The sequence below is a fragment of the Mesoplodon densirostris genome, chromosome 8 (genome assembly GCF_025265405.1).
Source record: "Mesoplodon densirostris isolate mMesDen1 chromosome 8, mMesDen1 primary haplotype, whole genome shotgun sequence".
Lineage (NCBI taxonomy): Eukaryota > Metazoa > Chordata > Mammalia > Artiodactyla > Ziphiidae > Mesoplodon > Mesoplodon densirostris.
In genome coordinates, this window is record NC_082668.1 from 58,778,710 (window position 1) to 58,806,286 (window position 27,577).

Sequence of the window (27,577 nt, forward strand, 5' to 3'; positions counted from 1 at the left end):
ATTGCATACTGTTATTATATTAGGACTGATATATACATTTTAATCAATTCAATAGGTGGAGTACAAGATGATGATTGTTAAAAATTCTTTATTCTTAGAGAGGTGAATTATGTCTTATATGGATCTGTAGATTCTTTGTGACTCCGAAACTTTTAAGAAAATAGCTACACAGGCTTCTATTCCTAATTCTATTGTATTCATTTCTGCCCTCTTAACTCCATTTTGATTAGACTTTCTATACAGGTTGTTTAATGGAAGGAAAATCCACGCATCTGTTGTTAATTAATTTGAATAGCATATCTAGTACTGCTTGTATGTAGATACCATTTGTCATTTCAAGACTGACATCTCTAGCTGTTTTTTTCCTAAATTTTGATAAAAGACACATAACTCACTGAAAATGAAAAACTATCATACTGGCAAAAAATATTTATGTTCCAAGACAGGGCATAGTATTAGGCGAGTCTTGTTTTTTAAGGTTACATGGGATAAAGTGATGACCCTGGTTTCTTCCTTCAAAGCAGATATAAAGCATATTGGGGAAAAATGATGCAGAGGATTGTAAAATCAACATAAAGGTTGCCAAAAAAAACTTCACAAGTACAGTGGTTTGGGGAAAGGAAAAGTGAGATATGATTAATGAAAACAGGAGGGAAATAATCAGAGCAGAGAGAGTCTGAGGAGAGAAGCCTCTTCAGTATGAAGAAAGGAATAATACAGGTTGATGGTCAGGAGAAGAACTTTCAAATGAATACTCATATGAAGGTATGAAGGCTATTTGACCTTCCCTAGGGGATTTTCCAGGCATTTAAAAAGGGAAATGACTACTAAGCATTTATAGTTATAAATAATGTATGAAAATTCTTCTCTCTCCTCAACACCAATGAAACCTAAGTCTTTATAGCACTAGCGTTAAACATTAATTTTAATATGCTAGTTTTATGAACCAGGAAATTATCAAGTGAGTAAAAGGACTTCATTGGAGCACAGACGCTAAAACTGTATTCTCAGTGTGTATAGGCAAATATATGGAAATGTGTCTATCAAATTTGAGAGTATGCATAAGATAAGGGTACTTGTAAGCCTGTTATGACTTAAAGAAAACTTGTTCTAAACACTTAATTGACATATAAAACTTGTAACCTTAAGAAGTAGTACATGCTGAAAATTAAGCCCAAGTTCAAGAGTAATTTAGATAAATCCCATATGTGAAAACTAAGTGAGGGTGGGTTTGTCTGAAGGAGCTGTTTCTAGCTTTTGAGCTCGGGAAGGAAATTGTAGCATTCCAAAGACATTTGTTGTGATGCTCAGAAGTGAATCCTGGGATTTAATGATCAGAAATCAAATTTAGTGTAGCATATATTCTGACGTAAAGAGGTTTCAGGTATCTAGAATTGGAAAACTTCACCCCAATCCATACTTTATATTTTAACATAAGTTAATTGATCAAGACAGTAAATCATAAGCCCTCCTTGTCACTTATAAGTCTGTGAATGTCAAGGAAAAATGCTATTGTAAAAAATCCTAAATTTAAAGGAAATTGTCCCCAGAGCCCTTCCTTTTCTAAAGAAAGCACACTTTTACCTGTAAGTATATTTGTGGAAAGCTATCTGTGGACTTCATTATGTATTTGCTCTTATACATGGTAGAATCCCCTTTGTGTGTGTGTTATATATTGAAATTGTTGAAGTTATCCATATTTTCTTAATTCATCTGAATATAAATTGGGTTGTCGGGAATCTTCATGATTTAGGAAATATTCCTCAGCTTCTATTATTTATGGCAATTCTTCTTTAGAAGGGCTTGCTATTTGTTTCCCTAAGCTGGAAATACGACCTAGTGAGAGGTACACCCACTGAGGCTGTTTTTTAAAGTTCAGTTTTACTACTGGCCTTAGGTTATTGGTCTCCTTTCCAATTGGTTTTTAGGTCTAGATTTATTTTTCTATTTTTGGAACCAGATTAATCCTCTCTCATCCATTCACCCATACGTAAGAGCTTACAGAAAATGTAACCAAATTATAGCACTAAGAGAGGTACATATCTTTAATACCTGTGCATGAGGAAAATTCAGTATATGGCATATTGAGTCTAACATACTGTTTGTAAAAAAAAAAAAAAGAAATAACTTTCTTATGTGTATATATATATATATATTATGCATATGCTATGTAAATGTTAGTATACCTGCATGTACTTAATCATTCTCCTCCTTTGCTTCTCTTTAGAACATGAGGTCTTTCTGAGGGCAAAGGCTGTCTTTCTACTTTTGTAATTCATTCTAGCCCCTGGTACACCATCCTGTGGATTGTTAAATTATATTCATTGGATGCTTTAGCTGAAAAGAAACCTTCTCTCTGGATGAGTGTGTGGCTAGCTCCATAGAAAGAAAAAATATTTTAGAACTCTGGTCTCTTAAGCTGCGATTTGTCTTTCGAATTGTCAAAAAACATGAGCTCTTCTAGAAGAAAGAAAAAAGAACCTCCACATTATTACTGCTCAAAGAGTTTTTCATGATTTGCCTGAAAAATCCTGGGTGTTTGTATCCCCACTAAAATCTGACTCAGTGATATAAATGAAAAGGTTGGTATTATCTACACAAGCTCATAAACTGCTCTGAATCTGTTTGTGAAATCAATATTTATAATCTCTCATAAAAAAAACCTCCCTTTTAAACTAGAACCTATCAACATGATAGCTTTTTCTCCAGAAGTGCCAAAGTGACAGCAGTACTTTGGTGGCTTTCTGCTAAGTAGATTTATGATGATAAATAGCTCGAGCATGCAGCTGACCCAAAGCTTTTACTTAGTTGGAAAACTGCTAAATAGTTTATTGAATTATCAGGTCAGTTGACTGATATCCTTGACGATGCTGTGCATAATCAAATACATAATGTATTTTAATTTTTTATAGTCTGTAATGTGGTGAGTGGATTTAAGTGCACTTGTACTGTATCTTTTTGCTATCTTTTTTTCTTGTGGAGTTCTGCTTAATAGAAGATTAAATATAGGGACATTAAAGCTCCATTGGACTTACATTTCCCTTTTTGAGTTTTTTACACAATTGAAGGCAAGGGAGTGCCAGGAAATTCTGTGTTGCTCATATGTTGCACATATGTGTGTCCCATGTGCTGGAATAAAAATCTGACAGTGAGATCCATTCTCTGTACTTTTTAAAATGCATCTATTTAAACACAATTTTGAAAGAGTTTTGATTGTGCTTGCAACTGAACGAGTGGCTATAAATTAAATATATGGGTTTTCTAGAAACACCTGCTATTTTAAAGGTGTGTCTTCTCCACAAAGAGAAGTGGCCTGAATTTGGAAATAATGAGTATAACTCTTTTTCTTTTCCATAGCAGGGTAATACTATTTTTTTTTTTTTTACATCTTTATTGGAGTATAATTGCTTTACAATGGTGTGTTAGTTTCTGCTTTATAACAAAGTGAATCAGTTATACATATACATATGTTCCCATATCTCTTCCCTCTTGCGTCTCCCTCCCTCCCACCCTCCCTATCCCACCCCGCCAGGCGGTCACAAAGCACCAAGCTGATCTCCCTGTGCTATGCGGCTGCTTCCCACTAGCTATCTACCTTACGTTTGGTAGTGTATATATGTCCATGCCTCTCTCTCGCTTTGTCACAGCTTACCCTTCCCCCTCCCCATATTCTCAAGTCCATTCTCTAGTAGGTCTGTGTCTTTATTCCTGTCTTACCCCTAGGTCCTTCATGACATTTTTTTTCTTAAATTCCATATATATGTGTTAGCATACGGTATTTGTCTTTCTCTTTCTGACTTACTTCACTCTGTATGACAGACTCTAGGTCCATCCACCTCACTACAAATAGCCCAATTTCGTTTCTTTTTATGGCTGAGTAATATTCCATTGTATTTATGTTCCACATCTTCTTTATCCATTCATCCAATGATGGACACTTAGGTTGTTTCCATCTCCGGGCTATTGTGAATAGAGCTGCAACGAACATTTTGGTACATGACTCTTTTTGAATTATGGTTTTCTCAGGGTATATGCCCAGTAGTGGGATTGCTGGGTCATATGGTAGTTCTATTTGTAGTTTTTTAAGGAACCTCCGTACCGTTCTCCATAGTGGCTGTACCAATTCATATTCCCACCAGCAGTGCAAGAGTGTTCCCTTTTCTCCACACCCTCTCCAGCATTTATTGTTTCTAGATTTTTTGATGATGGCCATTCTGACTGGTGTGAGATGATATCTCATTGTAGTTTTGATTTGCATTTCTCTAATGATTAATGATATTGCACATTCTTTCATGTGTTTGCTGGCAGTCTGTATATCTTCTTTGGAGAAATGTCTATTTAGGTCTTCTGCCCATTTTTGGATTAGGTTGTTTGTTTTTTTTTGTTATTGAGCTGCATGAGCTGCCAAAGTTAGCAGAAGGAAAGGGTAATACTATTTTAAAGAATACTTTCTTTCCAAAGATAAACAGGTATATTTTTGCAAGATCATTTCTCCCTTATAAGGTGGCTTTGGATGAGAAAATTTTCTATAGAGAAGTATCTTATGCTCATTTTGATACTGCTTCATTAATTATTAATAGCATTTTAGGATGTGGAAAGAGGATAACTGTCATTCAAACTGAATGTTTGTTTACCTGGAACAATATGGCTCACTTAAAGTTTAATTTGATTTAACCAATTTTAACCTCTTTCTTCTTTTGGACCTGCCCGACTTCCACTCATCCTAACCTAGTCCAAATCATTCCTGGCAGAGTCCTGCTCACTTTGGACTTAGCACCTTAGCAGGAGCTCCAGACTGTAATGGAGCAAGAAGTCATCATCTTGAGCGTTAATACGGAAAGCCCACAGTTATCCATGATGAAGTACATTCAGGTGTACCGTTCTTGTGTTGGGAAGTAGGGGTTGGTGACTGCACCTTTGAGAAGAACTTGTTTTAATTATGAAATATCATATGTCATAAAATTAAGAGATGCAGAGTGATTTATTCTTCAGGGTTACTTGGGAGGATTTAATAAAGGCAGATACTCCTAAAACGTTTTACTTCTCGCCAACATACTAATTATGATAGCAAATTATTATACACCACACCCCATCTCAGAGGCAGAGTGAAATGACTTCTAAAGGCTGGTGTTCATCCATTCATACCCTTTATGCCTGTCTGCCAACCCAAACACTGTGCTCTCAAGTTGTGACATTGCACTAGCTGAGCTGCGTAGAGCCTTCAGGAGAGGCAGTTTTTCTTTTTTGTTCCTGCCCTGTCACCATTTCCAAGCAAAAAAATTATGTTTTCTTCTCAAGAGATTCTTCTCCGACACACTTGTGTCTACATATACCCTATTCTTGATCATAGGACTACCCCTCATGCTTGTTAAAATCTTTTGCAACTTTGATCATTTTTCTTGAGAACTGCCAGAATCACTCATGAGAACCAATTTTCCTCTACCCTGTTGTCCACTCTCTCTTGTCTTTTACTGTGTTTTTTTATACTGGGTGTCGCTACTCTGCACATATTCAAACTCATGTTTAATTGTCACGCAGGAGGTTCCTATGTACCTCTAGAATGTTCTCTACTAAGCTGGCTTGGCAAATTTCCCTAATGCTGTCCCGAGGCAGGGTTTCCAGGATTGGCAGGAGACAGCTATAAAATTGTGAAACAGGCAAATTTTGTCAAATTTTGTCTTTGGAACCCTTTCACTGTGCTGTCATACCTCATATTATCCCTAGCCTCTGAACTCCTGAAGTTCTGAAATATATTAGATAACATCAGCCTCAGCAGGAAATCACATCATCTGTATTGGAAATTTTGCAAAACTATCTTCTTAACCAGGGATTTCAAGTAGAAGTGTTTATGTACTTTTCTAGAAAAAAATATTGACAGAACCTACTTTTCAGATCTTTCCTGAATAATCCTGTCTTTTAACCTTTAAATGCAAAATGGAATCTTCCTTCCTCCTCTCATGCGTTAAAAAAACAGGGCTCTGACTTTAACCACAAGCATTTAGAAAGTTAAACCATGGATTGATGGGAGTGTAGCACCTTCTAAAAATAACTTGCTTAAGACTCCTTTAAAAGAAAGGTTCTAAATGGCATGTTCATTCTCTAGATCTTTTTTTATTGAGATATAATTGCCATATAACACTGTGTATGTTTAAGATGTACAATGTGTAGATTTTTATACATTTATATATTGTAATATGAGTACCACCATAGCATTAGTTAAAACACCTCTCACATCACATAATCATCATTTCCTTTTTGTGGTGAGAATAATTAAGACCTAGTCTCTTAGCCGCTTGGAAATTTATAATACAGTATTGCTGACTATAATCACTGTGCTGTGTGTTAGATCTCCAGGACTTATTTATCTACTAATTGCAAGTTTATACCCTTTAGATTTTTCAAGCTTTATCCCACTATTAAATTACCAGAAAGCAAGTTACCTAGGTCCTGACTAGGTCCTGTGATAGATCCCTGCAGAAAAGCACGTGTTGAATCATGATTTAATTTTTCTGTATGACTTAAGAGTTCATATAAAAATAGTCTCCCTGAGAAGCTTATCTAAATCTTTTGGAATATAGAGTATTGCTTCATAACCTTTACTGATCGTAAGAGTAGAAAAATCACCATATGGGTGGGGGAAAGATTGGTATAAAAACAGTTTCCCAGGCCCCTGCTCTGGAAACTGTGGTCAGCACAGAGTAAGTTCAGGAAAGTGTATTTGTTAACAAAGGTTTGTCTTTGCTCCTTTTTCTGATCAGGCAAATTGAGGAACACTGCTGATTTGAGAGTCTTGTCACTGAGGCTACCATTTTTGCTGAAGTCACCTCTGGAAAAGATTTTCTCTGCAGTTGACTTAACCTGCCCTTTCTAACATCAACAGTGAATACAACCACTAGTTCTTTGCTACTCAAAGCAAATCTGGGAGGAACCTCCCATTTTATAGAGGAGGAGACTAAGGCTTAGAGGGGTGTAATTACTTGACCAGCTTTACCCACTGATGTGTATAATGGGTTAAGAGTCATTCAGGTCTGAGGTCAAATGCTACCCTGCCATCTTTTAGCTGTGAGAACATGAGAAAATTATTTAACCTTATTGAGTCTCAGTTTCATGTTCTGTCAAATGGGTATAACGATAACAACTACCTTATAAGATTATTGTATTAATTAATATAAAATGAAAATAGTGCTGTTTGGCAAATAGTTAAGTACTTGATAAATGTTAGGATTATGTTTCCTTGGTCTCTAACACATAATTTCTGTTTCCAGTTCAGTTTGTTTTCATCTATATTACCTTTTAGACCTAAGTTATACAGATTGCTTTTCTTTTCATATTTAGCTACTGGAATATTTGAAGTCAAATATTTTAGCTGTAATCACTCAGCTTATATGCACAGGAAAAGCTACTGTCACTGCTTCCTGTATGGGAAATCTGCTTTATTTTATTTCTAAATATCTTATTTGGCATTGCATTTTTTTTTTCCTGGTGGCAAAAAGAGATGTAACTTTTTACATGTTTATAACTAATTTTCTATCAACTTGTGATTCTTTGGATATAAATGTTTTTATTAAGGTGTGTAACAGAAAGATACACAAATCATTATGGGTAGAGCTGTATGACTTCTCACAAATCGAATTTTCCCATTCAATTACTACCCACATCAAGAAATAATACTTTATTAGTATCTCATGTGCCTCCTTTTGAGCTCCAGCTCCTTCTCTACCACCTTCCTCTCACCAAGTAGAACTACTCTTCAGACTTCTAACAGGATAGATTCATTTTATCATTTAAAAAAACTTTACATAAATGGATTCTGCACTATACTCTTTTGTGTCTGCCTTTTCCTCCTCTGCATGATGTTTGTGAGATTTATCCATGTTGCGATGTATAGCAATATTTTGTTCATTTCCATTGCTTTATGTTGTGTCCTTGTATATATCACATTATTAGATTATATATACAACATTTTATCTGTTCTCATTAATGGATGGACATTTGGGTTGTTTCCAATTTGTAGTTATTACAAATAACCCTGCTGCAACCATTCTTGTACGTGTCTTTGGTGCTCACATGTGTGCATTTCTGTTGCATACAGACCTAAGAGTTGAATTCCTAGGTCATAGGCTATGCATATATTCAACTTCAGTAGATAATTGGCATTTCATTTTAACTTGTAAACTATCACAGATCTTTCTAAACATAGCTAGTACATAATTCTAGATAATGACTTGAAATGTGACCTGATAGCATGAAAAGAGGTGTGAAAGCCATAGGGATGCATTAAATGTTTATCTCAGCACATCCCATATCACAGCGCATCAGTGACTGCTGTCTCCTCCCACATATATCTCTCCTCCCAAAGAGAACAAATGTATGAGCATCACCTTCTTGCTGGACTCTTCTCACGTCTCTCCTAAACAACCCTCATACCCATCATACTTCCTCTGCCTCTTTCTTGTCACCTCAGCATAAAGCACAAGCTACATGATGTAGTTTATAAGACATTTCACGATCTGGTCCCAATCACATTCTGTGAGCTCAGAGTCATGGTCAAATCAGCAGGGCCCTGAGGCCAGGGAAGCTGCTGATGAGTCAAGAGAAAAGGGTCACTTCTGTCTTTCTATCCCCTCATCAGCCCTCATACAGCCTTTCTCATAAAGAGTGAGAATTTCACATTCTCAGGATGATCCTATAAATCAACTGATTGATATCTAATATGATATCTTTTAACAGAAACTGCCTTTCAATTACATATCACCCTTCTTTAATGAAATTAGATACTTGGATTGACTTTATCACCCTTTCTCTAGAAGCTACTCGTCAAATTCCCTCTTCACTGGATTAAAATCAGACCCATTTACCATTTAAATATAGACTGCCCAAGGCAGATTGGAGTTGTTGCTTTCTTCCCTGAACAAAAGTCTTTCTCTTAGAGGACAAGGTAAGGGATATCTGTGCTGAAAGCAAGTATGGAACCAATTGCAGTGTCTACCTCCACAGGGTGTCCCTAGACAGCAGAAGTATTGTCCACAGCCAGCTTCCACGCTAATAGGCACCGATCTTGTCACCCTTAGAAATGAAGGCAAATTAGCTTGAACAGCAATCTTAGGAAAGAAGTGTCAATTGAGCTGACTCTCCAGTGCACTGGTCAGAAGGGAGCCAGCAGGGACCACGTGTCATAAACTAGAATGGCAACAACACAGTGAAAATTGCTTTTTTCTTTTCTCTGTTTGTGGAGCAAGGGAACACAAGTATATGGAAGTCATTGTTGGTCCAAAATTTTATAGTTTGTTTATTTGAAAGGACACTTGATACTAGCAGAAGTGTATTTTTGAACTTTTAAATCTTTGCTCAAATTTAGCTTCCAAATATGACCTACCTGAGCACCTGTTTCGACTTAGGATGGGGTTATGTCCAAATAAACCCATCATAAGTTGGAAGTATCTTAAGTTGAAAACACATTCAACACATTTACCTTAGCAAACATCATAGCTTAGCCTCGACTACCTTAAAAGTGCTTGGAACACTTACATTAGCCTACAGTTGAGGAAAATCATCTAACACAAAGCTTATTTTATAATGAAGTGTTGAATATCTTATGTAATTTACTGAATTCTGTAGCGAAAGGGAGAAAACAGAATGGTTTTAAGTGTATTGGTTGTTTACCCTCCTGATCGCTTGGCTGACTGGGGGCTGCTGCCCTCTGCCGCTGTACAGCACCACGAGAAAGTATGAACCATATATCGCTAGCCCAGGAAAAGGTCAAAATTCCAAATTCGACGTGTGGTTTCCACTGAATGCATATTACTTTTGCACCATTGTAAAGTCAAAAAAATCGAAAGTCAGGGACCATCTGTACTGCATTCTGTCTCCCTCACCACCCTCACTCCTTCCATTTACCCTTACTTAGCTCTACTTTTCCTACTATATGATTTCCTCATTTATTCTTGCTTTTATTTTTTGGCTGTCTCTCCACACCACCCCCAAAACAGATATACTGCCCAGTTCTCGTTGAGCACCTTGAAAGCTGACAATAGTGTTGTCTTAGGTTGGATTCTTCCAGAAGCAGAGCCTGAGATAGGATTTAAGAGCAAGAATTGTGTTTATCAAGTGCAGGGCACACCTTTAGGGTAGAATAAGAAGTGTCACAGGGAAGGGAAGAAACAATATGGTACCTGCGTTACGAAGCCAAGTACCATAGTGGCCACTGAAGCCTAAGCTTGTGGAAGCCTAAACTCTGGGAAACTGTGCAAAACACACGGTTTGATCAGACCTGGAGGGCCAGGAAACTGGATTATTTGTATGGAAATTTCTGAGAGTCCCTCGTTGAGAAGAATGTTCAGTCTATGCACTTTGGGCTAAACATAGGCAGTCTTCTATTTTGGAAAAAGCTCATAGGCACAGAGATCCAGATACTGGCAGTTGGAATTTAGCCAGGGCACAGTGAAAGGTTACTACTAGTGTCATCCCTCTGTGATTTACAGTACCAAGATGCATTGAAGTTGCTTGGTTAGTATTTTTTGTTTTTTTAACTGGGGTTATATGTAGTCTGTATAATCCATGTCATAACCAGAAGTCGACTTTTTTCCAATAAAAGTGTACTTTACTACAGCCCAGTGGCCGGTAGAATGTGTATTTTGAGTAGTTTGCATTTGGGGTAAAAATAGATTTATCATTATCTGGCTGTGCAGTCTCATCTGTTCTCCCTTGCAACTGGTCCCATGCCCTTTGTGGATACTGGACCAAAGCGATGGGAAAGAGGAAATCTGGGTACGGAGACCAAACCATGTCCCGATTCCTGAGCTGGAAATAAGATAATTTAGGGGGTTCAGAATCACCCTACATATATCCTCCTTTTTTCCTTTAGATGCTGTACAGCATATTATATCCCTTTCTCTCTGGCTACTACCAAATACTGTTTTGTTGGCCTGAAAATAGATATAAGAGGAGGCAGAGCAGGCTGGGACTGGCATGTGAGACTCTTAGGCAGCATTCTCCATGCATGAGAAAAGAGGATCTGACGGAACACAACTAAGGGGTTCCAGGACAGTCATAGTTCAGGTTAGGAAGAAACCTAAAAGTATCTAGTCTCCCAGTTCTCAGTCATGGCTGCCCATTTGATTTACTTGAGAGAAGCGTTACATTCCCTACCTCCCCACCCAGACCAACTAAATCAGAATTTTTGCTGGTGGTATCCAACAATCTTTTTTAAAATCCTCAGGTAATTCTGATGTGCAGCTAGGGCTGAGAACTGTTGAATGCAGCATCTTGCAAATGAGGTAACTGGAGCTCAGGGAGGTGACTTGACACCTAATTACCACCTAGAACAGGGACCCTGCCTGTCTGTCATTCCTTTCCTATTTGAACACCTCTTCCATCCGAACGAACACAAGTGCAATAAGAAATGTCAGTGATGTGAATGCGCTCTATCCCTGTGTTATTCACTTAGGAAAACAAGTAGGGGGCCCTCTGACCTCATCCTGCAACATCCTCCCCCCTCACCTCTCTGCCCACTAAAGCCAAATGGCCTTTACCATGAGCAAGTGACCTCTTTTGGGAGATGATTTAACTGATCATAAGGCCTCCAACAACTTCCTTTTCCTGTATGAGGGAACTTACCTGGTGGCTGTGCAAATACCCCTGAAAAGGTGGAAAAATATACTGCATGGATCCATGGTTTGGAGTGGTATGATATGGTAGTGGATGTATTTTTCTTTGTGTTATTCAACAAATCTCACATGTATGTCCTCATGCTGTATAATTAGGGACATTGCGGGGAGACATATAAAAATGTAATGTGGCAGGTACAATTATGTAAGTGTAGGATGTGCACAGGGACTTCTAAGCAACAGTAATTTATTAATGAGCTTTGGTAGCTTTCAGAAAGAGAAGAGGTAAAAACAAAATTGAATTTAGGGTAATTGTAAATGTTTTGGAAGACAACTTTAATTATCTGCATCTGTGCCATTATTCATTCATTCAGCAAACACTTCTAAGAATGAATGATGTGCCAGGAGGAGTTACTGAAGCTCATTTCAATGCCACTCCTCTGAGAGTTTCCATTGGGAACTTGCGTTCCCGGAAACTTGAGTGAGGTATTGGGTAGGTTGAAAGTATAAATGGTCAGACCCTAGATGCTCATAGTATCAGAAATGCTTTGCCTTTTTTTAAAATACATGAAACCAGTTTGGTCTCAATCAGCAAAATTACCTGTTTCTCCTCTTTATCAGGATGATTTGCAGCTAACCAAAACCTCAACCCAGACTGGCTGAAACAATAAGGAAATACATTACCTCATATAACAAGAAACACAGTGATCATGTGGGCTCCAGGGTTGGTTGGTTCTGTGGCTCAGCAATGTCATCAAGGACATAGTTTTTTTCAGTCTCTGCTTTGCCATCATCAGTGTTGGCATGAAGCCAACTGAAAAATGAAGGATGGACCTCAGGATGTTAGCACAATCAGCAGTGTCAGGCATAGCCTCCTGATGCAGCAATGACCAAAAGAATAAGAGAGTGTCTCTGTTTTGGGAATCTTAGGAACAGTAAGGTTTTCCCAGAACTTCTCCCACTCCTGGGAAGGACTTCACCTCACACCTCAATGACTGAAGTTGGATTTTGTGTCCATTCCTAAACTAATCTCTGGAAGGAGTCATGGGATAAACTTGTTAGCTCAAACAAGTATTCTCCAACCAAAACTTTTCTAAACTTCATGACACATATAAAACTATAATATTCATCTGGCAAAGTGGAAAATATATTCAAAGCTACTTATGTCAGGAGTGAATGGTCTGCGACCCTAGTCTCCATGGGATGGTGCTAGCAATGTCTCAGGCTCCCCTGAAATCCATATACGAGACCCTGGTATGGTAGGACCCTGCTTCTCGAACTTTCATGTGCATATGAATTACATAACAGCTTGCTAAAATGCAGACTCTGATTCAGTAGGTCTGTGGGGACAGACAAAGAGACTGTAATTTTAACAAGCTTCCAGGTGGTGGCAAAGTTGCTGGTATGCAGATTATTCCTTGAGATGCTAACATGTACCAGCTGGGAGCTCTCTCCTAGACAACACCTGGGGTGGAATGCATGTTGAAGAGTGAACGAAAATATCCACTATATACTCTTTTTTTTTAATTTTGGAAAATTTATTAATTTTATGTATATAAAAAATGCATTGATAACCTCATGCTCTTCAAATAGTTACAGTAAATATATGGAAATGAATATCAAGAATCTCAATTCTTATTTCTTTCTAATTATTTCTTTATAATCTATGCACATACATACATATTTTCCTAATGGAAGCAACCTAAATGTCCACTATATACTCTTAATTTTAACTCTTTTTGGCATTCAATTTGATGAGTATAATTAGTTTTAAGTAACATTTTCAGCCTTATATCAAGGTGGAAAAACTAAGTAGTGTTTTTAATTGAATACCTGAAAGTCTACTGTGTTAAGAAATATGACCTAATTCTTTCCCTATGAGGATATGAATTGCCTCAACTAGGGCTCTTCCGTGACACTTTTTTTTTTTTGATAAGGACATCGCTCCATTTTGCAAGTTATTTAGCATAACCAACCTACCAGTGCCTCACTCTAAATGATAAACCAGCAGACTTAAATATCAGATGAGTAATACATGCATACACCATGTGTCTCTCCTCTTTTCTCTACTCTATGTAGCCCATGCAACATTTTCTTGGGTTATTTATCAATAATTTAAGTCATATTGGAATTATGCATGTACTGGGGAGGGCTCAACAACACTAATGAAGGAAGCCAAGTCTAATAACTCCTTTGGATTTCTCCAGAGTGTTTCGATCCAAGTAAACCTTCTATAGACTATTCAGTGTTGCAACGCTGTTTGGTTTTGTGGGTAACAATAGCAGATGGCAGGAATAAGTAGAGCTGAATATCACTTTGTATGAAGGTGAAATAAGAGCTCATATTTATGGAAAAGAAACCGCAGTGAAATTGTTCATTTAAAGAGATTTATATATTTAGATTTAGATATATAGCTGCTTGAAAACATTTTAACAGACCCTGAGGGATGATACGTTCAGAATAGGTACAGGTGGGATCTTAGAAAATACAAAACAATGAGACATCAGACACTTAGAGCATGGTTTCATATGTACATACCCATGTAGTTATCTGCAACGTTCCTCTTATTTGTGTGTCTGTCCTGGTTCTTCCTGAGACTTTTAGGCTGCTAGAAGGTAAACATCTTGTTTTCTACTGCCATCATAATTCTTCCAAGGACTGAGCACTCACAACCATGTCAGTAAATTCCATGTGCTCCCCTAACAATTAAAAAAAGAAGGAAAGAAAAATACTTTAGAGACAAATGGATTTTTATATGTGTGTAGAATTTCTGATATGGTGAAAGTGTAATATTCTTTGCTCTGAGTAAATTATGAGTCATTGGAGAATAGGCCAAGTGCTGTAGTCTTAATGCTTGTTTCTACCCAGCATACATATTTTGAAATCTAATTCCCAGTGTGATAGCATTTGGAGATGGGGCCTTTGGAAGGTGATTAGATCATGAGGGTGGAACTCTCATGAATGGAATTAGTGCCCTTATAAAAGACACCCCAGAGAGCTCCCTAAACCCTTTCTCCAAGTGAGGAAACAGAAGAGATGGCTGTCTGTGGACCAGGAAGTAGGCTCTCACCAGACACTGAACTTGCCACCACCTTGATCTTGGACTTCCCAGCCCCAAAACTGTGAGACATAAGTCTCTGTTGTTTATAAGCCGCCCAGTCTATGGTATTTCTGTTATAGCTGCCCTAACTAAACTATTTAGATACTTTATGTTCAGATTCCATTTTTAGCCTTATTATTTACTGCCCTTATGGACTCATTATGGTGTTTGAATTTATCACTCAGAACTAGCAATTAGGCAAGCAGAATCAAGCCCTGGGATCTAGAGTAAGAAGCAAAGTTTAATTTAGTCATTTTGCTATATCAGAATGGTTCATTCTCCTCTTTTTGGTTAAAAGAGATTGCAGCTTTTTGTTAAAATCTGAATTGCTGTGTCCACTTTTTAAAAAATGGTGATTTTTCTACGTGTAATCACTGAAGCCATGTCTATATGAAGCTGAAACAAATGACAAATTCAGTAAAGTCAAGGGAAAAGAATCCATGAAAATGGAATATTTGGTGACCTGAATATAGACCTATCTGCATTCTGTTTTTTTGCTCCTTGGAATTATAAGCATTGGCATTAAAGCCCTCTATATCTAGGAAATCAAACCAGAAGAATAATTGAGTTAAAATGATGAATAATTCTGGGGAAACAATTGGTCAAGTTAGCTATTTAATGCTAAATAGGAATAGAAAGAACTAAGAGAGAGGAACTGAAACAGCTTTGGAATGTAAAAGTGAAATATGGACATCTTGAACTCAATATATGATAGTCTTTGCATGAATTATTGCCTGTCATTTGAAATGCACATTCATCAAAACTATAGAAAAATCTGTTCTGGCTTATTACTTAATTAAAAGTAAGTTATGAGCATTTTCAATCTTTATATAATTTGTATCTTTTGCAAGTCATGAATTTCCCATAAATCTGTTGGCCTTAATCATCAAAAAAACTATTGCTGTGCTTAAGTACAATCGCTGTACATTTTTTCTACTTTCTAGCAGATGCTACAAAAGAAGCTATCACAGCTGGTGAAAATTGATATTCAAAAGTATAAAACATGACAGTGGAAAGATTAATTTTCTGTGCTCAATGCCCTTGATTCGTGAAAACTTTAAGCTTTCTTCACAGTAAGGCCAGTGGTTTCATTGTGTGGTTGGCAGTGGGCAGATGATAACGTTCTGCTCTATTTTACTTTATGATGAACCAAAGTGGACCAGTTGTTTTTCTAATGAGTTTGTAAGAGATGCTTCAGTGCTGACACATTAGCTGCATCCCTTGGATTGCTATGATGGGGAAGTGAAAAGCAGTTTTAACAACTTGCTAAAATTATCACCATTAGAGTGAATGAATCACTAAAATATATATACCAGATGTTTAAAATGGTTAGATTTGGGAGAAAACATACAATTAATTTACATTTTAGTGCTAAGTACAAATTTTAATTTATTCTGACTAACTACTTTATAGCCCATCCAGAATACCATTTGAAGGAGTTGTGGAAAGGCTGTAAACGAAGTCATAATCAAGAGATGACACTTTATTGGCATAGAAGCAGAAGAGTTTTTGCTCAGAAGGGTTCAGGTTTCACTTGCCCAGAATCTGTTACTGAATAACAGGCTTGGAATCGATATGGGAAGCAGGTTAATCCACTTAATTACAATTTGTGCCAAAGTTTAATCCCTCCACAGACCAAGTAAATTGTTCTAACCTATATGCACATACTTTATCCTTGCTACAGTCAAGTCACCATGCAAAAGCATAAACAGATTTCTTGATAAGACTTATTATAAAGGAGACTGGCTAGGTGAAAATTGATGGCTGAACTCCAAAACATTTTTTCGTAGATGAAAAAACATTCGAAAGTATGAATGCTGTTGGGATAATGTGTTCAGTGGTCCTAATATAATGCCTGGCTTTGTACTGGGCATTCTCTAAATAGTAGCTATTATTAGTCACATAATTATTAATCATGAGTCTGGTGAGGATTCTGAGAGAAAGTCTTTGGAAACTCCACCATATTACAAACTTTCTTCAAGCCCAGACTTTATAATCTGGTGGTCTGTTGGTAAGCTCTAGATGCCAGAGTGTTATTTGGACTGTTCAGTGTTTGCTACCAGGTGTTAATATTTTTGATTAGTTGTCAAGACTTTTAAAATAGAAAAATTTGCATTAAAATTTGGATTTCTAAAATCTTTTTTAAAATCAGAATATCTAGCCAATTTCAGGTGAATCTGAGGATGCCTGTCCTCTTTAAACAGACTCTATCAGTATAATGACTACCTTCCTTCTCTCTCCCCACAGTGCTCCCCTACACCTAGGCCAAGCATCAATAGCCAGGTTCATCTCTAAATATCTGTGAGCTGGGGAGAGAACACAAAAAGACACCCACATTTCCTCTGTTTCCATAATTCAGTTACAAACCAAGGCAGAAAACTGTTCTATAAAACATGTTTTATCATCCTACCTTACCAAATATACCTTCATCACAGCCCAGAAGGCTAAGTTCAAATTTGAGATTCTCAAAATTCTGAGGTAGAATGTGATGCCATTGGGAGATCCAATTTTCAGCCTGTGGTTTGTGCTTCTGGTCTGGCAGCCTCGACTCTGTCCAGACACCCTAGTTCCTCGGACAAGCTGCAGATAGACACCCCATGCCCAGGCCTAGGGATACTCACGTGGGGATGCAGCCCCACTCCTCAGGAGGGACAGATCTGGGGCATGAAGGCAGCTCAGACTCATTCGGCAGAGAATTCTGGGGTCCAGGGTTTGTGGAATGTGATCTAACAGACTCTAGAAGGAAGCAGAGAGCAGGCTGCCAGGGGCCTGTCTCCGCAGGTTCTTCACCCATCCAGAAGGGGCACAGCTGGAGGAGGGCAGAGAAGCTTTCTCTGTGCTGAGGGGAAAGCCAGAAGGCCGTACCGTCAGTGACCATTTATCATGAGACTTGCACTACTGCTTTCTTAGGATACCTTTAAGATGACAATGTTAATTTTGGAATTCAAGTCTCTATCATAAAACAACATAAATGATAGAAAAATAACTTAGAGAGTTTCAAGAAAATGGAAAGGGCTTAGTTTTCAAATGGAGATTACTCATATCATATGCCTCATATTTGCCTGCAGGTGTTTGAGTTTGAGGCCCTTGGTTTAGTAATCTTCTTCCTGCCTAGACTATAGTATCTTGCTTATGATACATAGTGGCTGCTAACGATTATTAATTGCTTGTTACGATGCCAGAGTGTGAGATTTGTGGAACACTTATTAAATTATTTCAGTTGAAATAAAGAAATTAGGAGAGGTTCATCTAAAATGCCTTTTAGGAAAGTGCCCTTAAACCAGTGATTCTCAGCTTTTCTGGTTTTAGTAAGCTTTAGACTCTCAAAAAGGAATGAGGGTCTCAAAGAGCTTTTGTTTATATGGGTTGTGTGTTCTTATGTTTACTGTTCTCTAAATTTAAAGTAAGATACTGAAAAAGTATTACTTTATTTAGAAGTAATTAAAATGAATCCCTTACATGCTAACATTAATAATACATTTATTAAAAATAACTATATATTTCAAAGCAAATAGTTGTAAAAAGAGGCACTGTTCTAGATTTTTGCAAATTTCTTTGATATCTGGCATCACAGAATTTAGCTGAATTCTCAATCTGCATTCAGCCTTTTGTAATAGGTTGCTTTAGTGAAGTATATGAAGAAATTCCAGACTTACACAGATATGCAGATAGAAAAAGGAAAAGTATTTTAGTAGACCTTTTTAAGGTAACTTTGGATAGTGTTTGATAATATACACAAACTTGACAGGTGGTAGTTTTTTTCGAAGTTTAGTTTAGCAGTGTGAAATCTGAAATCATAACAATCCACTTTTTCTACTCTGTTACATTAAAATCCATTGGGCTACCTGGCACTTTGAATAAATCTTTAATCCATGCATGATTTTGTAACATCATGCATGGGTCATTTGGAATTTATTTGTCTATTGAGTTATTCTGAAATGTTGACCTGTTTCACTACATAGTATCAAAAATTCATATTTATTAGTATAACCACTTATCAGAAAAGTCTTTAAGTATTGGGAAGCTCCCAAGCTTATGGTGACAGAATCAAGTTTTCCAAAATTTAATTTTCACTTAACAGCTTGAATTTTATCATTGCAAGCAAATACGCTTAGCTGTTTTACTTAAAATGACAGACTCCATTTTTTGAGAAATTGTCTGCTAAATATTTAAGTCTCTCTACATAACCAGAGTTTGTCTGCAAAACATTCTTTTAAGTAAAAGTGTTATTCTATGGTCAAAGGAACTAGTTCAGCCTGTGCCTCAGTCTCACAAGTGTGTTTCTCAACAGAACCAGCAGACTTCAGTATGCAGTAGAAGTACTTCATGCATTTAAAATTAGGCAGAATATTATAAAGATGTGTAATCAGTGTGTAGTGGTGAGGAATACAGTGACAACTAGTACAGTTTTGTGCCACTCCTTGGTTCATTTTTACCCACCATTGCTTTTGAATTGTTACAAATGTCTTAAGAGTTTTAAAGCATGACATCTGTGTTATTATGAAAATAATTTTGACCTATAGACTCTCTGGAAGTGTCTCAAGCACTCCCTAGGTATCCACAAACCACACTTTGAAAACTACTACCTTAAAAGTAGAAGGATGAGTGTAGAACCTTCTGAAAGATAAGGGAGGAGAAAACTGCATTTTCCTCTTAGATTTCCCACTTAGTCATATTAAATCCATTATAAAACAACTTGAGGGTTTTCTTTTTAAGAATGCTGCCTAACCTCTTCTTCCAAGACATTGCAATTCTTATGCTGCTCACTTTCAGAAAGCTATTTTCACTGATAACCAAAATCCTTCCTACTGAAGTTTTCATTGTGTTAGTACAAAGTCTTCCTGTGTCATTTATAATTCCTCTCTGTAAATACTGCTCTTAAGTTGCTCCTCGATCTTCTGTTTTTTTTTGTTTTTGGTAACTTTCAGCTTTTTAAAAACTTTTGTAAGTCATCGATCAGTCTTTCCCCTTGGATTCTTTTCTTCTTATTCCAGGTCTCATTTAAGTCATCAGACCTGGAAGGAGGAAGTGGAATGGCTTCAGGTTTACTTGTCAAAGTCAGGCTTTTCTCTCTCTCTCTTTTTTTTTTTTTTTTCTAGCTTTACTGGTGGCACTTTCTTTCTCCAGCCTCCCAAGATAGAGACTACAAAGTCAACTGAACTTGACCAAGATGTATGGGACTGCCAGATATTTCTCAAGAAGTACACTTTTTTTTTTTTTTTTTTGGCTGCGTTGGGTCTTCATTGCTGCACATGGGCTTTCTCTACTTGTGGCGAGCAGGGGCTCCTCTTTGTTGCGGTGTGCAGGCTTCACATTGTGGTGGCTTCTCTTGTTGTGGAGCATGGGCTCTAGGCACATGGGCTTCAGTAGTTGCAGCACACGGACCCTAGAGCACACGGGCTTCAGTAGTTGCAGTGTGTGGGCTCAGTAGTTGTAGCTCGCAGGCTCAGTAGTTGTGGTGCACAGGCTTAGTTGCTCTGTGGCATGTGGGATCTTCCTGGACCAGGGCTCGAACCTGTGTCCCCTGCACTGGCAGGCAGATTCTTAACCATGGCGCCACCAGGGAAGTCTTGAAGTATTCCTTTATATACCCCTGTAAGCTTGGCGTTAGTTCAAAACTGTGATCAAAAGACAGACACCTTAGACAATTAAGATTTTTTAAAGTGTTAGCTGTATTTTCTTGGCCCATCTTTTGATCTGCTCTAATTAGAGAACCTCTCTTTAGTGTCTTAGGACACAGTTAGAAGGGCCTGGGCATTGGAGTCTGGTAAACATGTCTTATAATTTGTAGTCATTTATGTATTGTTTGATCTCCAACAAGATTAAATTCTCAGGATCCCAGTGTCCTGATTATAAATGGTGATAATAGTATTTACATTATTAGCACATAAAAATAATATAAAGATGCCACAGTCTGTGGCTATATTAATCCTCAATAAATGATAGCTGTCATTGCTAATGTTAATAAGTCATTCTAAAAGCTTATCTCCCATTTCTACTCACTTTTTCTCTTAGCTCTATGTAATTCTGTCCAAGTGTAAGCCTCACCAGGACTGGGTATTCTTTTTTCAGGGACTCTAAGAAAGAAAGAAACTCTTTTCAGAAAGGCCAGTGTCCTCAATGTGCTTGAGTGATGTCATTTACTTTTATACATGTATTTCTATCCATCATGTTGGAGTCTTTGTTCTTATGTATTTAACCTTAACGAACGTTAAGGTCGTTGGACTTTATCACTTTTGCAGTACTTCTGGAATGTTCTTTAACATTTGGGATAAGAATATAGGATTAGACTACCATTTGCAATTCTAAAAAGAATAAGCTCAGGATATTCTTTCATCTACAGTTTAAAATCATAGCTATCATCTCCATGTTTACAAAAAGTCTGTGCCCATGCTATCTTATAGAGTTTTCAGAAACTCATTTTGATTTATAGTATATTACACGAATTTAAAATACCAACACAAGATATTTATCATAATACTCACGTAGTTCTCATCAAATTCTGCAATTCAACAAAAAACTAGCTCTAAGTATTGGATTATTTTATTAACTTCACATGTAGAGTGTTCTACATACTGAGCAATTACTCTGGAGTTCTCTCTTTATTGAGAAAATGTGAGAATTTTCACTTTTGATTAACCTAAATTGCATGTTTCAAGAACTTTCTAATTAATTATAATTCAAATAGAGATGTCCATTAGTGTTCAGAAGAGGCTACATTTAAGTGCATGCATTAATGAATTAACAGTATTAAAATTTTAACCATGTGAAGGACTGTGGGAAGCATCTAGATTTTTAAAAAGACAACTTTATAAAGTTTTAAAAATGAAGTCAGGACTTCCCTGGTGGCTCAGTGGTTAAGAATCAGCCTGCCAGTGCAGGGGACATGGGTTTGAGCCCTGGTCCGGGAAGATCCCACATGCCGCGGAGCAACTAAGCCCGTGCACCACAACTACTAAGCCTGTGCTCTAGAGCCCACGAGCCACAACTGCTGAGCCCACATGCCACAACTACTGAAGCCCACACGCCACAACTACTGAAGCCCACACGCCTACAGCCCATGCTCCACAACAAGAGAAGCCACTGCAATAAGAACCCCGTGCACTGCAACGAAAAGTAGCCCCCACTCGCTGCAACTAGAGGAAAGCCTGCACGCAGCAATAAAGACCCAATGCAGCCAAAAATAAATAAATAAATTTATTTTTTTAAAAAAGTGAAGTCAGAATTTTGGGAAAAAAAATTCTCCCAGAAGTACTGTATGTCCAACTGTTAGTTACCTCTCAAAACTCTGAGACTTTCTTCATGTCATGACTTTTGCAGCTCATATAGAAATACCAGTTTTTGATGTTTTAGTTTTACCTCTATGACACTTGTAAGGTTTTGTCCTGGCACTAGAGGAGATTATTAACTAGACATTTTCCAGATTGAAATAATGTGGACAACAAATTCTGTAAGATTATTTTTAGAAAGATGTCTAATTCTAAATCAAAAATAATCTGAGAAATCAGTGTCAGCAACCTTCTTCTATAAAGGACCAGTTAGTAAATATTTTAGGCATATTTTAGGCTTTGCAGGCCATGTTATCTCTGCCAGGACCACTCAGCTCTGCTGATGTATGGCAAAGGCAGCCATAAATAATACGTAGACAAGTGACATATCTGGATTCCACAAAAAATTTTACACAAACAGGCAGTGGACTGGATTGGGCCTGTGGACTGTAGTTTACCAACCCTCAACCCTATAAATGAAGAGTTTTTCAGAATATCTGGAGTTAGCAACGATATTAAAAATCAGAAATCACATAAATAGCAGAGCCCCTTCACACATCCAAGGACTCTCAGGCACAGTGCCTGTACAATTAGATGCTGTGGTTCCTTTGGGCTAGTGGAAACTGCATTCTATAAATGCTTAGCCAAAGGTTCTTTTTTTTTTTTTTTTTTTTTTGCGGTACGTGGGCCTCTCACTGTTGTGGCCTCTCCCGTTGCGGAGCACAGGCTCTGGACGCACAGGCTCAGCGGCCATGGCTCACGGGCCCAGCCGCTCCCCGGCATGTGGGATCTTCCCGGACCGGGGCACGAACCCATGTCCCCTGCATCGGCAGGCGGACTCTCAACCACTGTGCCACCAGGGAAGCCCCCAAAGATTCATTTTTGCATATAAACGTGTTGGCTACTTTAGTTATTAATATAGGGCAGCTTTTCATCTATAATCTGCATGTTCACTAAGAAATTAATAATAAGGGTAGAGATGATTATGTAAATTCTCATGTCCAAATTTTCAGAAACACGGAATTGAACAAAATCAAATGTGTTTATTTACAGTTTTTATTTATAAAACTTTTAATATACTTTGATACACTGTAAATCTCCAGGTGACAGTGTGGAGATGATATGTTTCCCAATCTCATTTAATCATAGAACCCCCATGGAGTAATCATGGGAGATTCATGGAACATAGTTTGAGAAACGCTAGTCTAGGTGGTCCTGACTTGGGTATCTCATCAGCCTCCATTTAGGGCTATCTCTCCTCAGCTTGTACTCTCAGACCACCTTTTCCACTTCGTGTTTCAAACTCTCCCCTTGCTCCAGAACAGGAAGAACTAACAAGGGTGGGGAGAAAAAAAATAAGGCTGGCGTATATCCTTATGCCTGAAACAGCCTAGGTTCTCTGAAATAGAGATAAAATATACTTCAGACCTCTGGATATATAAACATGCAGAGTGCTCTGGTTCTAACAAACAGTTTAATGAGGGGGGAAGAATAGGGAGTTATCAAGTGACAGAAGCCATGCGGAAAAGCTATGAGAGTATGTTTTGTCCTACGTGGAACTGAGAAGTGTCCCCAACAAGATGCCTTGGAACCTACCACTCCTCATCCCTTTACCCTCTTCTGCACCAGCCGTCATTTTTTTCTGGTGTTTTAGTGGCTCTCCTGCTCCACAAAATTATAAAAGTAAGAATTCCAACTAATAAGCAGAATGTTTTACCTCTATCATCTGTTTTAGTTGTTGGATTAATCCCCTGAGGAGAAGGTACTACTATCATGCTTTTTTTATAGCTGAGGAAAAAGGTTTAAGTTACTGCCTGAAGTTGCATAGCTAGTAAGTCGTAGATCTAGGACTGAAACCCTGGGGAACTTGTCTCCAGAGTCCTAGCTAATGCCTGTCTCTAATGACCCAGTGCATAAGGGAGCAGACGCCCCTAATCCCAGCTGAAGCCTTTAATGATCACTGAATGTGCTGGGCACTGCGTCAGAAGCAGGACACTCAGAAGTGAATATGATCCACCATTTGCCCTGAAGGTACTTACCCACGGCATTGCTTCACTAGTTACTGTGTATTTGCTTTTATTTTTTTATAGATGGATTTTCAGAAGCACTGAGGGAGGAACAATTAATTCTAGTTAATGAAGTTAGGGAAGGTTCCATAGAAGTGACTTGGAGCTGAGTCTGTAGGAGGATTTTAACAAACAGAAAGCAGAAGGAAGTCCTTCTGAGCAGGAGAAAACACAAATGCCCACAGCCCCTGGTGTAGGCGGGGAACAGGGAGATGTCAGGTACAACTGGTTATAGCTCATGGCATCATTTCAGAGACAGAATTTATAAGACATGTTGATGGATTGGAACTTGAGGCAGAGAGGGCTAAGGAAGAATCATCTTTCAAGCTTGGATGGATGGTGAGATGCTAACAATATTAATAGACAGAGAACACCTTGAGGGCTGGATGTGATGTGATTACTTCCAGACATGCTTAGCTTGAGGTTCCTTAAGGTAGTTAGGTGCAGATTTCCAATCAATAGATAGATATTTAGATTTGAAGTGTAGGAAAATACTCAATACGGGACACACTGAGGTGCAACTAAAAGGGTGAAATATTTCAACTGAGAGTAAGTTCTGTAATAAAATCAGAAGTAACTTCTTATACTTAAAGAATGTTATGAAATAAATAATATTTAATAACTAGGTAAGGTATTCTCACCTATGTATGTATACACATACATATTATAATGCATTTGTACCTATATATATTATATACCATATATATAAACTTCTATGAGAAAAAGCACTTTGAGTTTCAAAACATTTATCAAGAAGTAGATTTGGGGGTGTGACTGTTTTGGACTAGACCTACTCGTAATTTACAATGGGTATAATTATAATGCTAACAAAGAGAAAAGACATAGCAACTGATGATTTGGTCTTATATATCGCCTCTTCTCAAGAAAATATTAACCTATTCAATCCCATAACAGCTAGAATAGATATAATTAGTTTTTTTTTCTTAATAGTGTTTACCAATTTAGTCTTAGTGACCATAAGTTGCTTTGTTTTTGTTTTAAGAAGTGCATTCATTGATTTAAAATCAAATGTATATTTGAAAAATTTTACCATAGCTTTAAAAATCATGGTTGAGTCACTCTGTAGATGATATGATCCAGATTAATCATGATTTGAATGGTTAAAAACAGGAAATCCTGACATAGGGCCTATAGTTAATAGAGTGTTGTGCGCTTAAGAATTTAAGAGAGTAGATCTCATCTTAAGGGTTCTTAAAAAGAAAGGGACACAAGGAAGCTTTTGGAGGTGATATATATGTTTATTCCCTTGATTGTGCTTATGATATCATGGGTTGTTAATGCACATGTCAAGCTCATAACATGCACATGCCAAACTTACCAAATTGTGTATATCAAACATGCACAACTTTTACTCTGTATCAGTTATACCTCAATAAAGCTGTTAAAAAAAAAGGAGATCCTGTAAAGAAGATGTGGTGCATATGTACACACACACACACACACAATAGAATATTACTCAGCTGTAAAAAAAGAAGTAGTGCCATTTGCAGTAATATGGATGGACCTAGAGATTTTCATACAAGTGAAATAAGTGAGACAGAGAAAGACAAATATCATATGATATCACTTATATGTGGAATCTAAAAAAATGATATAAATGAACCTATTTACAAAACAAATAAACTCACATAGAAAACAAACTTATGGTTACCAAAGGGGAAAGGAGAGAGGAGGGATAAATTAGGAATATGGGATTAACAAATACACACTACTGTATGTAAAATAGATAAACAACAAGAACCTACTGTATAGTACAGGGAACTATTATATTCAATATCTTGTAATAACCTATAACGGAAAAGAATCTGAAAAGGAATATATATATAACTGAATCACTTTGCTGTACATCTGAAATATTGTAAATCAACTATACTTCAATCAATAAATAATTTTTTTTAATGAAAAAAAAAATAAAAAGGAAATCCTGAATTGGAACCCAGTATTATTCCTGATGTATACACAGGTACATACACACACACACACACACACACACACATCTCCTAAATACATCCTCAATATAGAATGTTTTTGTGTGTTGCCATCCTAAAATCACTGATCATATCTCAAACCACTCAGAGTTTGAAAAGAATACCTCTCCTTCCTTCATCGTCTTCTTCCCCAGTTGCTACACGAACACCACTGATTGTGAAGTCCATGGAAGGGCATTTTTTTTTTCTGTGTGGTTATCATGTAGAAAAAAGGAGCAACTCAAGAACAATAGATATTCATTAGAAAAACCCATCAAAGAAACCATGGTAATTTGAGTTTCACCACGGAACAGAACATAAAATCAGAGTAATCACCAAGCTAGCATAGATGATGATGTTATCAAGAGTGGTAAAGTGAATACAGCTAAAATGCGTATATTTCCTCCCATTAATTAGCATTTGTCTATGAACATTCAAAAGATACTCATTAAGTACCAACTAAGTGCAGTTGGTAACTGATAGGACAGTGACTTTTCAGAAATTTATTTTTGCTAGATGTTATAGAATTCAAAGTGTAAATTTTAATTGTTTCATGTTGATAATTCACAGTTTAAATACACAAGACCATATTTTTAAAAATTCATTCCTAATGATGTTAGAAATTAAAGTAATTTAAAGATTTTAATAGGATGCTAGAGCTTTTTAAATTGAAAAAAAATTTTTGTGGTCCCTCACAAGATTCTAACAGAAGCACCGTTGTTGAGAAAGTGATGAATATGCTAATCTTCTATATGAAAGTTTATCCCTTTGGGGTCCTAGTTTCCCCAGAGGAAAATGGACATAGTCTAGACAGCCCATAAATTGTTGGCGAGAACTGTGCATGCATGTATTTATGATTGTTTTAATTACAAAGATAATTCTTGTGAAAAGAATAAATTTAGGTATTACTTATTCTGGATTATCCAAATAAATGCTTTATATGCAAACAAGTGATATGATTAGTTGAACCTTTTTCACATTTCTGTTTATGGTCACACTAATAACAAGTAATTAATTAAATGGTTTACCTTAAATCTTAATTTGAGATCCACAGACTAGTGACAGTGACAGCTGACTCTCTTTTTTTGTTTGTTTTATTGTGGTAAGAACACTTAACATGAGATCTACCCCCTTAGCAAATTTTTCAGTGCACAAGACAGTATTGTTAGCTAAAGGCACAATGTAAAATGTAATAGAGTAGATCTCTAGAACTTATTCATCTTGTATAGCTGAAACTTTATGCTTGTTGAATAGCAACTCTCCATTTCCCCCTCCCTCCAGTTACTGGCAATGACCATTCTAATCTCTGCTTCTATGAGTTTTACTATTTTAAAGACCTCATACAAGTGGAATCATACCATATTTGTCTTTCTGTGACTGGATTATTTCACTTAGCATAATGTCCTTAAGGTTCATCCACGTTGTCACATATGGCAGGATTTCTTTCTTTTTTAAAGCTGAATAATATTCCATTGTATGTATATACTGCATTTTCTTTATCCATTCATCTGTCAATGGGCATTTAGCTTATTTCTACATCTTGGCTATT

At 37.1% G+C, this 27,577-nt stretch overlaps 1 protein-coding gene across 1 annotated transcript in view; it reads left to right on the top strand.

Annotated features, from left to right (window-relative positions):
- THSD7B (thrombospondin type 1 domain containing 7B) overlaps window positions 1-27,577 on the top strand; it is an 801,116-nt gene that overhangs the window by 594,205 nt on the left and 179,334 nt on the right. The window lies entirely within an intron of this gene.